Raw genomic sequence first — 14775 nt, forward strand, 5'->3', positions numbered from 1 at the left:
TGTGGCACCCCTTGTTTAATTCTCCTTGGTTTTGGTGTTTCGTTTCTGAATTGCACCGATGCCTGCCGACCACGCAGATAATTTGCGGTCCACCTTTTAAGACATGGGGGAAGGGTAGACCCTTCCAGGTCTTGCAGTAATGAGCCATGGTTGACCGTATCAAAGGCTTTTGATAGGTCTAGCGCTACGAGTACTGTTCTATGGTGGGGGTATTGATTCAAACCGCAATTTATCTGGGTGCTAATGACATTTAGCGCGGAGGTAGTGCTGTTTTTTTATAAAAGTTACGTGGACGTCGGGTTTTGGGATCAAGCCCAGAACAACCTGTCCGATGCAACCATCCCTTGCACGAGACACACTGAACAGAGTATGACCGTCCTAAAAAGATTATTTTCTGGCAAATGCAGCAAAACCATTTCTCAGGACCGGGGTCAGGAGACGGACCCGGATTGGGTTCGATACCTTCCCGGAGTAAGAGAATATGTAGCAGTCCTGCTGCAAGGAGCTGCTGGGAGGATGACAATTTGTGGGAGGGACGAAAGAAATTAAATGGGGTCACACTGAAATGACAGTCCTTGGTCGGGAAAAATCCCGAGTCGCTCCGGTACATAGAACCGACTGCCTTGGGAAGCGCCAACCATTCAGGGTTGTGAGCATAGATTAGATTGGTACGAATCTTTTGCTTACGCTCTCATATTTTCGCTCTCACGAGGGATTTATCTTTTAGTTGATGATGGCAACAATCACAGATAAATCCCTCGCGCCAGCTGAAGCGGGTGCCAGAACAAAAAATGTGCCAGCCAAAACGAAAAACATGCCAAAAATGTTGGTAAACTTTAGTTTGACCTACAACTGTAGAATACCGTTCAAAAATTATGGGAAAAAGGATAAAAATACTTGTTTTAGTGTAAGTATTATTAGTTCGAAGGCGGAGGGTAAATATTATTTCCCATTCAAAAGTTATCACTAAAAATAGGTTTTGTAAATATGAACTCCTGATGCAAACAGTCCATTTTGATCACAGAATCTGGAACGCCAGACATGTAGGATAAGCCCTATCCATTAAATAATGTTAAATAATATATCATACGTCCGATTTACTGAAATTTCAAAAGAATATATGGTTTTCACTGCGAGTTAAATGCGTTACAATATTTGACTAATTAATTTAATCGAAATGTAAATTTTACTTAGATTTGTTTATATTTAACTCTAACTAGTCGTATTATTATAAAATAACTTTAAGGAAATAAATATTTTACGACTATCATTTTATTAAATGATTGAAACTATAATCGGCGGAATGTATGTCAAAAATCCCCATTTTCAGATCTATTCATTTTTGTTTGGAGTGGCATCATTGATAAATGTTATAAAAAACCCTACAAGACGGAGGTAACCACCCTACAAGAAACGCTGATAGGTTTACTAATACACTCAAACTTGTAATTGACAATCCCTACAAGAAACGCTAATAGTTTTACTAATACACTCAAACTTGTAATTGACAATGCTGATCCTGCGATGACGTAAACATTGATACTCAAATTTATGTCTGTTCCTTTGTTCGCTCACGCATGTCAGCATGTTCCCAACGACAGCCTATAATCATGAAAAAGGACTCAAACTGGGAAATCTTCGGACACCTGGTACAGAACAAAAGAACATACAGCAGATACCATTATGCATGTGAGACAGATACATAATTCTCAACGGAATTTTATGTATGCGAGAACAGTTTATCCGACTTAATCATGTTGTCACTAGTGACTGTCATATGACAATCAAATGATTATCACGGTTGTTTTGTTATTTTTTAAATTCCGCCATTTTCAACCGACGAAAACCATATAAAAAATAAGTTTAAAAAATAAAAAAGATAGCATTTCAAAGCTCCATGCTAAAAGAAAAAAAATCGAAAATAATATTAAAAAATACCAAAAGCTGTCGGAATGTATGGGGCGCACTCAAAAAATTGATACGCGAAAAATAATAGTGGTTAATGGTGATTCATTTTTAAATGTGTTTCCGCATGAGGAAAGCGCTCTTCTGATGTTTTGTTATTTTCTGAATTTAAATTGAACATTCTGAACTCGAATTCTTATAAAACTATTTATTTTAAACAAATAAGAAACACGTATGCTTTTATCACGTACAAAATTAAAAACGTAATGAAATAAAGTAAATAAAAAGCAAAAATCATTGTTTCATTTTTGGCGGAATATATCAATGGTCATTTATGATAGTATAACAGTCAAACCTGATATCTACAGTAAACTATCATTTATGACACTTTTTGATAGTTAGAGTGTCAGCACTGATCCAGGAAAATGAATGAGAGTGAGCAGTACGGCTATATACTTAATCAGTAGGCCATGTTGGTGTATAAGAAGGAGACACAAACTCACACGTACACAGTTGTTTACATCACATTTGCGCAAGTCCCCTTAAGTTTGTGATAGAAAGTTTGTATGAGACGCTGATCGTTAGGTTGACATTGCTGACAATCAGATGATAGTCATATGATAGTCAGTATTCTTGTAGGGATGATAGTCAGTATTCTTGTAGGGCAGTTCACCCACACATTCAAAGCTTTTTTCGCTCTCCACTAAACATCGACGTTTCATGCTGTCATCGAAATGACAGTTCCTTAATTATTCCGGAAAACATTGAAACGCGAAAAAAATATATTTGTTTACAACGAAAAATATCTTGTGCTTTTAGTTGTGACATGTGACGGAAATAAAAAATTTTGTTGCAGAGAACACCTTTTTGCGTTGGCGGCCTTCGCCCAAAATAACATTAAGTTAATTTTAGTTGTGACATGTGACGGAAATTAAAAATTTTGCTGCAGATACCATCTTTTTGCGTTGGCGGCCTTCGCCCAAAATAATATTAAGGGTAACGTTTTACAAGACACCACCAATTTAAAAATATCAAATAATAATAAAAACGGAGCTCGAGGCGCGTCTTTTGATTCCACGTTTGATAATTTTTGATAAAAATTAGGTGGTGCACCGTCTTTTAAATCGTTACCATATTAAGTTGTATAGAATCGACGTGATGGCCTACAAGGTTTCATGTCAACTAAATCGCTCCCGATATGGTCGGGCTAGTACCTTAAAGGTTCCCGGAACGTACCCGATCTGCATCCTGCAAAGGAGCAACAAAGTCTATAACGGGGAGTGTCCTTATCGCTACAACAACAACATTATTTACTTTCTGATTTTCATTCATACGTACATATGTGCATTTTTAAATAATAAAAAAATGTTATATTATTCTAATATATAGCATCTCCGCTGGGTTGCGATTCAGCTCAGAATATGCCAAAATCAGAGGAAATCTACAATTAAATGCAGATTCACGTGTCATTTGCCAAGGATACAAGGTACTTTACAAGCAACATGCTTTGGAATACGGTACCAAACTGGTTGGATGTATTTCCCTAAAAAAGGGTGGAACTACGCATCTTGCTATGCCAGTATTTGCTTCGGTAATTTATATTGATTTGTAGTGATTAAAATTGCAATAGTAGATAATGTAACGTGAATTAAAATTGAATAGGTAGCCGGAGCAAAAAAGGCAACTGATCGGCATGCAACTGGTATTTATGTGGCGCCACCGGGAGCTGCTGCTGCTATCCTAGAAGCATTAGAAGCAGAAATGTCTTTGATTTTTTGCATCACAAAAGGTGTGCCATAACATGATATGGTTCGCGTTAAGCACGCTCTCTTAAGGCGAAAAAAATCGCGACTAGTCAGGCCCGATTGTCCAGGAATCATCGCACCAGAAAGGGTAAGTAAATTGGCTACCATATTAAATATATAAGGAACATGTATGAATTTTTTAGTGATAATTTGTCATGCTTTTGTTGATAATCAACTCAAGAATGCAAATACGACAGAGTTCGAAGTTCATGTGAAAACCAATTAATTTTTTTAATTAGCGTTTGGGAGAAAAACACATGTATGTATGCATAGAACTGCATAGAAGGGGAGGAAAAATTAATTATTATCAGTAGTTTTGCAAGATTTTTGTCATTTTCCCTGCATCGCAGTTGTCATTACATTGCGTTAAGAGAGGACATCAACACCTTACTACCCACAGCCAGTTAAAATTTTAGTAAATTTTGCTCTTTTCATCACTGTTTCAAACGTGGAAAGTTATATATCGAGAATTCCATGGAGAATGGTACATTTTAGCAGACTTTCGCATTGCCGGCATTAATAATATTCAATCCCTAGAAGGTTTAATGTAGTCATATCAATAGTTCCCGAGATGGTGAGGCTAGTACCACAATGGTGCTTGTTACCGGAACGTAGATAGATAGATAATTTATTGAGGATTGCACAGTGACTTGCACATCTCCTTCACAGCACCTCATCCTAGCCGACTTCCTTGATGAACCCCAGCAGTGTTCTTGGCTTGAGGGATTTAATGTGGGAATGCTCTGGCCATGGTGAGCCCATAAACTTAGCCCTACGTCTTGAAATTACGCCGCAATCTAGAAGGATATGGTCCACCGTCTGCTGATCCATCACAAAATCGGTATGTGTTGTTCGATATTATACCCAGCTTTTGCATGTGACTGTTCAGCCTACAGTGTCTTGTAAGAATAGCCGTTAGGGTTCTTAGGTTATCTTTTTGAGAGGCCTATTAATGCCCTATATCGAGTTGTGCTGTAACCCCCTAACAGTAACTTAGATTGACTCAGGCCTGGCGTATTGCGCCAGTGTTCTCTTTTTTCCCACCCTTCTGCTAATAAATGCCCCTGTGGGCCAACTGGCAGGAACGGCTCGAGATCGATGGGTCATGCAGTTGCTGCCTCTTTTTCCGTGTTGTCCTCCTGCTGTTGTTGTTGTAGCAGTGCTTCGCCCCATCCAATAGGTGCGACCGATCACAAATTGTCATCAATGTCCTCTAACGGGAGTCCAAAGAAACATTCTGTTTCAACAGGGGTGGACCATAATGAGAGGAGTGTTAGAGGCGTTGGTTCCACAATCCTCCAGTGCTCCCAGCTTAAGGCAACAAAATTTGGAACTTATATTTTTCAATTATATGTGTATTTTAAGCTGTCGGAATGTATTAGTCTCCGATCAACACAGCTAAACATGTCTTTGGATGTTGGAAATTGATAATAACGTGTATCCAATCACCCCTCAACTTTGTTTAGTAAATACGCTGTCGGAATGCATGAAGATTCCGATTAGCACAGCTCAACATATAATGAGAGGTTGAAAAGGACATGTTTCCAATACCCCCTGCACCAACTTTCAATAAACTTTTTTTAAAAGTATTGAAGTTATTACTACTTTTTATGTGATTAGGAAGTTCATTGAAATATTTCAGGCCCTTATATATATGACCGTCCTAAAAAGATTCTTTTCCAGCAAACGCAGCAAACTCATTTCTCAGGACCGGGGTCAGGAGAAGGACCCGGATACCTTCCCGGAAGAGGAGAGTATGGCGCACACCCGCTGCAAGGATCTGCTGGGAGGATGACAATTTGTGGGAGGGACGCAATAACTTAAACACTAAGTCCGCCTGCTCATTACCCTCTACTCCCCTGTGGCCTAGGACCCAGGGCAACAGTACTACGTTGTGTGCTCCTAATTGATTTAGCTTTTCTACGCACTGAAGTACAGGTGCTGACTTTATTTCGAACGCCGCAAATGCCTTTAGTGGGGCCTGACTGCCTGACTGATTATGGCAATTGTTTCATTGGGGTATCAGCGCTGAAGGTTCAGCTTAGCGCACTAACTTATGGCGAATACTTCCGCTTGAAACAGCTCGGATGTGCTTTTAGAGTTACTGATATTTTGGCTCTGGGTCCGAAAACTCTGGCTCCAATCCCCTCTGGCGTCTTCGAGCCATCTATGTACCATACGATCTTGAGCAGACTAGTAATACATTGCACCCGCCCATACCTATACAGCCGTACCAAGAGACTGAGAAGCCCATTACATTTTGGCACAACCGGAGCACTGCTGGACATCCAATCTATATGAAAGCTATGCATTCAAAAGTGTTTGTACCAGTGGCTGGTGCACACCGAACTGGACCAATGTATGCTATATTGATGGCTGCACAAATACCAAGCTATGTTTATGTGAATAATGTTACTGTTTATGTCCATTTGCACGGTTGAGCACATACAGTACCTACGTTTATACAAGGTGGAACACCAAACTATCTACATGGCGATTTAGCCACCGATCACGTTGTTGTAAGAGATTAATTAAAATATGTTATTCATAAACACTGATTCTTGTATTTTCATCATTAAACTGTAGACTCATGACGGGTATTCTTGGGATTCAAGGGGTTGTGTAGCGCAATATATAGCTTCTCCAACCCAATTGTCAACCTCACCTTCGAGCGGCGAATCCCGTTTCACTAACAGACGAAGCTCTGGCGACCCCAAGCTCCTCATGGAACTTGGGGGTGGGGAGGAAGGTATGGCCTGAAGGTTTAATGTGGCCATATAAATCGTTCCCGAGATGGTCGGGCCAGCACCTTAATGGTGCTGTGTTACCGGAGCGTATCGGATCTGTATCCGACAAAGGACCATCACATCGATAACACCCCAAAGCCTTCGGGGAGTAACTAATCGCTACAACAACAACAACAACAACACGGGTATTCTTACTGGACCCTGCCTTCTGGCGTCACATGCCTTTAAATTAGGCTTGGTCAGTGATAGCAGATGTAGGAAGTGCGGGTTGGAGGAGGAAACGATCGATTACGTTCTGTGCTCGTGCCCTGCGCTTGCCAGGCTAAGACTCCAGCTGACAGCTGTCAGATCTAGAAGCAGCAAGTGGCTTAAGTTCTAGGAAGCTTCTGGTATTTGTCAAGAGGACGGATTTATTTTATAACATGTCCGGGTTGTTGATATGGTTTTTAGCTTGGTCGTTAAAACAAACTTCTGGTAACACTACGGACTATGTGAGGTCGCCATGAACCCGCCAGTTCAACCTAACCTATATTTTGTTTTGGTTTTTACTTTAGAATCAACCGTTTAAGTAAGCGATGTCAGCTAACTAAGCGCCTTCAAATGTAGATCCATAAGGAACACAAGGGGTCGCCAGAGCCTCGGCTGTTAAAGGAACAGGATTCGCCACGGGTAGGTGAGGTTCACAATTGGGTTGGAGAAGCTATATATTGCGCTGGCAACCCATTGAACGGGTTGCGCTACACAGCCCCCTGAACCAATTTGGTATTTTAATCGCCTGTTGTTATCATTTTAATCGCCTCTTACGCAGGCATGCCTACCGCGGGTATACTCTAAGCCTCCTAACGCGCTGGAGCCATGAGAAGCGTTAGTGACCTTGGGTGTCCCAAGGAAAGTTCCGTCGTGTCTTGTGTTGTTGGGTGAGCGGCCAGGCAGCAGCGTGCAACAAATGCACCATTCAGGAGGATACCCTTGCTGAGCCCAGAAAATCTGGGAAAGTTGGATGTACTGGTCGGATGCAGCAAACGAGTATATTCTGTAATAGCATATGATCAACTTGGAGATAACCAAACGTTTACTTTCCTGCCCAACAGGGAACTGGGTCTAGATCCTGCTGCTAAATAAGGATAGGCGTAGTCACATCCATTCGTTCCCGGGTTACTCGGGGAAATCAGTTTTAGCAGTACTTTGCACTTTTCATACTGCACGTCCATACAAGAACTTCGGATAATGAATTAAACAGTTGTTGTTGTTGTTGTTGAATTAAACAGTCATCTGCATTTGTTTGTTTTTGTAGCACGTCTAATTTCCATCGTAACATCAATCAATTATCCATTGTTATAATGTTGTGTTCTCTATGAATGCAACAGCGAAGTATCCTCGGGTACCCCTGATTCTAGTTATCTGAAATCTCCTTGAGTCCCTTGTGCCTTTGGCCTCTCAGAAAAGAGCTAATTGTGAAGCCCTATTTATAGAACACTTTTCGGGTTAAATATATTAAACTTTAATCTATCCTTACTGATATTAGTTTCTTTCTCATTCTAGGTAATTTGATTTTGACGATGTGCGCATAGCAATATTCCAAATATTCCAGCTGTAGCTGAAGGAAGAACATAAATTTGCTCACATTATAAGAAAACTTCGACAACGATCCCCCCGCCTTTTTAGTACCACAGATAAGGCCCTAACAAGCATACTATGGGAAAGGGTCAAGACCAAAGGATCAATATCACCTATAAATCGACTTTGATAGCACGAATTGGGGCTTCCGGTATTATTTTATTTTATTTATTTATTTATTTATTTATCAGTCTACAAATTAAACAATTATACAGACCAAATATACCGACACTTAAATCTCAGATGTAATACACGATATAAACAACATAAGCAGTCATCAATTTTAAAGTAATATTTAAACAGTATTGAATTAAACGCTTGACAATTTCAATTAAAAACTTAGAAGTAAGCAAAAGATAAAATGTTGAAAATGTGTTAAAATGTACTCATTAAGGAGCTAGTAAATAATAATTTATGAAATTGACAATAAAGCAAATTAATAGTAGATAAAATATATACAGAATAGAATTTATACAGAGTAAATTTGATTGCATACATAAAAAAAAATAATGATCACAACGCAATTTTGCAAACAAGTTTCAAGTAACTGGTACTTCAAATTTGAAACAGAGGGTTGAGCAGTATATCACGGTTTAGCGTTCTTTGCTTCATTTCGAATTACAAATTTAATGTAGTTAAAAGGTATTTTTTAATACCAAGAAACGAGTCGCAGACGTCTAAATTTTTACAGTGTTTATTAAAATCACGACATAAGCAGTGAAGTGGTTCGTGCATTTCATAATTCGACCTGCATGTAGCTACAAAAATTGATTGAAAATGTCTAGATGGCCTAATAGGAACGTTAAACTTAATTTCACCAAGCAAAAATGGACTATTTATTGACCCTCTTATTAATTTAACAATAAATAAGACACCCAGCATCTCCCTGCGGCACTGCAATGTAGGTAGCTGTATTAGCAATAGGGGGGAAGATTTTTAGAAGGATCCCATGGTAAGTGTTTTAAAGCGAAAAGCAAAAATTGTTTCTGGACCGATTCCAGCTTGTCAGAATGAACCTGATAACGCGGATTCCAAATTATTGAAGCATATTCCAAAGTAGGTCTGACCAATGTGGTAAAAAGAGTTTTTGTAACGTATGGGTCATTAAATTCTTTAGACCAACGTTTAACGAAAGTCAAAGTACCTTTCGCGCTATTCACGCAAGATTCAATATGAAGTTTAAAATCGAGTTTTGGGTCCATTGTAACGCCTAAATCAATAAAATTAGTAACTTGCTTGATTACATAGTCGCCAATAACATAATCATGGGATTGGAAGGACTTCCTTGTAAAACACATGAACTTACATTTAGGTAGGTTTAGTGACATGGCATTTACATTACACCAGTCACCAAGACTATTCAGATCAGCCTGAAGACATGCCCTATCCACGGGTGAGCGGATAGGCATTACAAGTTTGACATCATCAGCGTACATCAACGGCTTACAGCTCTTCAAAACACTAGGAAGGTCATTAATGAACAACAGGAACAAAACCGGACCAAGAAGGCTGTCTTGGGGAACACCAGAAGTTACGTTTATGAACCGAGACCAACAATTATTAAATATAACTGTTTGTTTTCTTCCACTAGCTTCTGCACGTTAACTGGAGGGACTGTGCTGTCGTCCTCCGGGAAGTAGGCTGAGGCCAGCACAATGCTGGTGTTGTCTCCATTCACCTTTGCCTCGATCTGCACCGCCACCAGATCCCGACTTAAAAATTCTGTAATGCAAAAATAGTTAATATTTGTTTTAAGCATTACACACGCTCTTGGTCTCTGCTGTGAGGGATCCCAAATAACTTTGTTATTACTCACATTAAGGCCCCTCACCTGTCCCTTGTAAGCCCAAGGTTCTTGTATGAGGGCGATGCCCAGAACCTCCGAGGCGAACCTCCTCACCAGTACAGCCGAGGCTGCAATGGCGTGATGGAGGTTGATGTCGGCTATTTTTATGCTTGTGCCGGTCATTTTAGCCCGGCCGGCCTCATCAGATCATCGTCATCCGACAATCCGCTCTCGCTTTCGGCCCTCGATGAGCTCTTGTGTGGTGGGGATTTCTCTTTCATCCCCAGGCTGCACGATTGTGTCCTTCTTGCTTGCTGCGGTGGGAGGGTTTGTGGTCTCGCGAGCTCTGATGGTATCGGTGCTCGCGTCCGTCATATTCTCGTCCGACAGCTCGCCTCTGTCGGTGCCCTCTGCCTCCGCCTTGTCTTCCGGCTGCTCATTATTCCCTGGTTGCCTCTGCCTCCAGGGTCTCACTAGGACCAGGCCGTACCTATAGTGCAGCTTAAGTCTGTTTCTGCGTATAATTTGATACGATTCCTCGTCTATGCCCACGTCGAGACGTAGGCCTGTTTCCTCTGCGCTCCAATTAATAACGCGCCATCTCTGCGTGCTGAGGCCCTCATTTTGGTTGGCGAGGAGCCGTATCGCAAACTCTTTGGGGCGTTCCGCACTTCTGGGGAGGAACATATTCACATTATCCGTTGGCGGTACTTCATCCCCGCGTCTCGTGCATAATTGTGGCCCTGTCCACCCCTCAAGCGTCGGTATCACTTCAACGAGCCACTTAACCGTTTTCTCGTCCTCGCAGTCTACGAGGAGGAGCCCTGCTCGGAAGTATACCCCGCAAAACTAGGGCATGGCCACATCCCCTGAACACTCCGTCCATTATGAGCTCTTGGAGATTCGTCAGGTCCTCTTGACTTAGGGCCTCCGCTGGGTAGTTACTGGGCAGAACAGCTATTCGGATACCCCTAAGGGCTTCCTGTCGCATGCTAGTCAGCTGCCGCTGGCTGTGTTCTTCTACCTTCTTTGCTTCCTCTTTGAGCATTGGCTTTTCTTTGCCCGTGGTCTGGTTCATGTCTGCGCTCATCTGCCCTGGCTCTTGCCTCCCTGGGCGACAGGCCTTCCTCGAGATATCGGAGATATCTTTTTACCCCAGGCCCACTTAGTCCAAAGCGCCTCTTATTATCCAGCGCTCCTGGACTGCCCCGTGGTGGCAGTGCAGGTTGCCTGCCTCTGTTGTGCCTTCTGTTAGGCCGCTTCCACTCCTCCGGGTTCCGCTCTTTACTTTTCCCTTCCTGGGACTTTCCATAGTTGCGCTGTGAGCTGCTACCTGAGTCATGCTTTTTTGCTTTTGCTTTTCCTTGTGGCCCGCGCTGCGCAATGGAGGTACTGGGCCCTCCATGGATCGCGGGTTTGTTGCCTGCCGCCGCCTTCTGTTCTCCTTGTTTACCTTGCTCACCAGTGGATAGGGGTCTACTGGGGATCACGGGTTTCTCTGCTTCCTGGTTGGAATGCTCTTCGGGCCCGCGCTACTCTCCTTGGGCTTTGGTGTTGCCCTTGGGGTTCGCGGTTTTATGAGCCGGTTCTCTGTATACTCCAGTGCTTGTGGAGGGGGATTCATCCCTCTGATGCTCTGAGAAGAGCATTGCCTCCTCTCTCGTTAGGCTGTTCAGGAATTGCCTGAAGTACGTGCGTGGCCTACCGCTTCTCTGCCCGCTGCTCTTCTTGGAGCCCGTTTTTTTCGTCGTGCTTTTATTATTGTTTTTGTTGTTGTTCGTTTTTTTGTTGTTGTTCATTTTTTTCTTACGACAACTTGCTTGACGTGGCAAGCGTTCTTGTCAATGTTTTAATTTGGGGAACTGGGTTGGTCCGCCGCGGCAGAGCCCCTTGACGCGGTAAGGCCGGTGTTGTGGACCTCCTGGCTGCAAACCAGTCCAATGGGCACGGTGACGCATGACACCCTGGACTAGAAGGTGACAGTTCCTGGTTACCGATCGCATTCGACCACATTTCATTTCATTTCATTTCATTTCATTTATTTATTACGGCAAAAAAGCCTAATTCATAAATTAAATTATATTACAATTTACTATCTTATTGCTAAGGTTTTACAATATTCATAAAGTTTTGCTTTAAAAGCCCCGATTTCATTACAACTTTTTATATCTATAGGCAGTTCATTGAAACTTTTTAGACCTTTATAAAAAATATTTTGCTGATCTATTTCAGTTCTGAATAAAGGCAGTTTGAAATTGTGTTTATTCCTTGTATTAATGTTATGTGTTTGCTTAACTAATACTACGTTTTTACTTAGATATTCAGGTACATTTTCACTTTTAATATTAAATATAAACTTCATAGCGTGAAAAAAAATCTTTTGCTTTACACTTAACCAGTTCAACCTTCTCAGCATATTAGCAATTAGTATCATATGCGATCAGCGTAAGCCCCTGCACCGCTACAAGGTTACTGTCTTCGCAGGAGAATGATTTCTAAATGGTTTATGAGATCTTAGATGCCCAAAAAATGTCCATTGTTTCGTTCAGCAAGATATATAGTTTCGCCTTTGAAAGCTAGTCCTCTTTCAACCAAAAATAAAATAGTGTCGATGCTTTATAAAATTTCTTTCTTTTGAGTTTCAGTAATTAGCAGTTCATTGATAAGTGTATCAGGTGTAGCCTCCTTTTGAATTAGATTTTGTAAAGATCGCCATTGAATATAACATTTAATGTGATCTTGAGTATTTTCGTGTGATGGCAGTTTATCCTATAGCTTCTTCCATACCTGGAATTTCGAATATCCGCACAACAAATTTTAGGTCGATTTAAAGTATTGGTGCTTAACGGACGACATGGTAGGCAATAAAAAGCATTCCTACTGGCACTCCACACTAACCAGTCACGCTCCGCTTTCTCTCCATTTGGCAAGATTCTGTTTAACAACGAGGTAGGAAATACCTCGTCATGACAATCACGTGAAAAAACAACAGGACACTTTTGATTACCTCGACAAATTATTTCGTTGACTTCTTCAGATCGCAAAAACTTATTATTCATGGTACCGAGGTGTTTAAATAATCTGGACTTTGATACAGAGTTAGTGGTATTGTTGGAAGACTTTTTGAAGATGAACCTTCATCAGTGTCGTCACGAAAACTTCACGATTTCGGATTCATGTAAACATGCATTTTTGTTTGATGTTTTCATTGTCTCCTTAGGCCCAGGCAAAAAATCATTATCAATATTCGTTGCTTTTGAAATTCGCCTTAAAATTTGCACATGGAACAACATTAAAGACTCTCCTGAATTAAAAAAAATTCCTTAGTTCCTCTTAATCGCGGGCCTCCTGAGAAACCCCGGGCCCGGGGTAATCCCGCCCCCCTCTCGTCGGGCCTGTTTATGTGCGTGTCTGTTGGCCCTACGTCTATCTTTGTCGACCGTAGAATGCATTATATATTGTCGGCAGAAAGCGCTCGCGCATTGTTTTGCATCCGACAGCACTTTATCGCCAAAGGCGATGGAAACTTTGTCATTGTGCTTATACGGATTCGATAGGGACTTTACGGTGGACCAAAGCTTACCTACACCGGCAGAGAGGTTACAACCGCTTAGGTGCTCCTCCCATTTCGCCCGCTTGTGTTCATCCACAATGCGTTGGTTTATAGCCCTTATTTGGGGGTCGCCGTCATCGAGCTGTCTTATAAGGTCACGTTCTCTCGCTAAATTTGCGGCCTCCGCCGGAAAGTGGGGCCGAATTTCGGGAATTCTACCGGCGGGAATGAAGCGAGCCGGGGCGGATTCAATTACCTTGCGGAAAGCACTCTCCCCTTGACGGGCATCAGTCGGGATAGGGAGGGCAGCAAAGCGGTTGTCTGTAAAGGATTTGTATTCGTCCCACTTTCCTTTTTTTAAGTTTATGAAAGTGCGTTTTTCTGTGACGACGAAGTCGGCGGTACGCTCGAGCGAAATAAGTATAGGCAGGTGGTCGGATGCCAATGTTACCATCGGCTGCCAGTTGACGCAGCTTACGTGTTCTGCGCTCACGATTGATATATCCGGCGAACTGTTACAGCTTCCTACCATACGTGTGGGGCGTCTCCGTTTATTGTGCAGAACGTCGTTTCTTCTATTTGATCCGCCAATATCTCACCCCTACTGTCCGCCCGCAAGTTTGAATGCCATAGATCGTGATGGGCATTGAAATCGCCTAAGATAATGCGATTGTTGCCAGTGAGTAAGGCGCTGATATTAGGGCGGTATCCACTGGGGCAACAGGTGGCAGGTGGGATGTAGATGTTGATAATTTCTAGGTTTGCATCGCCTGACCGGACAGATAAGTCTTGACGTTCTAAGACACTGTCCGTGCGGCCGATGTCGGGATCAAATATATGATATTGCACAGAGTGGTGTATGATAAACGCGAGGCCGCCTCCATTTCCGCTCTCGCGATCTTTTCTGTGGGCATTATACCCAGAACAGGTCTGCAGAGCAGATCTTGCTGTGAGTTTAGTCTCTTGAATCGCAGCAATGCGGATGTTGGGCCGCTTCATGAAATCGACTATCTCCGTGATCTTCCCAGTTAATCTTTTACAGTTTAACTGCAGAATTTTGAAGTGCATGGGGGGAGACGTCGCCACTCTGGGAGTAAGTGACGGGTGACTGCATCTGGGTTGTGGATGCTAGGACGCAGCTGTTGTAGCCCTGGGACTGGACCTCCTTGGGTAAGCATTAGGGTACCCGGTGTATTTGGGTATGCGGCCTGGCAACATAGCGCAATGAAACCCGTCGGGGGGGGTTGCCGTCGCGGAGACCAGAACATCTAGGAAATAGGCACCGTCCATGGCAGGAGCTGCATTGGGCGGATGTTGCAAACATATATATTCTGTGCTGGCAAAGGGTGCAAAGGGAGGTAG

At 42.3% G+C, this 14775-nt stretch overlaps 1 long non-coding RNA gene across 3 annotated transcripts; it reads left to right on the forward strand.

Moving 5' to 3' along the window:
- Positions 1 to 2622: 2622 nt before the first annotated feature.
- On the forward strand, positions 2623 to 8542 carry LOC137249531 (uncharacterized). 3 transcript variants are annotated; one of them, XR_010952409.1, is made up of 4 exons: positions 2623 to 2901; positions 3295 to 3496; positions 3568 to 3798; positions 8000 to 8542. It is a non-coding gene; the product is annotated as an uncharacterized lncRNA (long non-coding RNA). The 3 variants fall into 3 exon arrangements; XR_010952408.1 differs by having other exon boundaries at positions 2623 to 3496; XR_010952410.1 differs by having other exon boundaries at positions 2623 to 3496; positions 3572 to 3798.
- Positions 8543 to 14775: the final 6233 nt, after the last annotated feature.

Source organism: Eurosta solidaginis, chromosome 4, assembly GCF_040869045.1.
Source record: "Eurosta solidaginis isolate ZX-2024a chromosome 4, ASM4086904v1, whole genome shotgun sequence".
In the NCBI taxonomy this organism is placed as follows: Eukaryota; Metazoa; Arthropoda; class Insecta; order Diptera; family Tephritidae; genus Eurosta; species Eurosta solidaginis.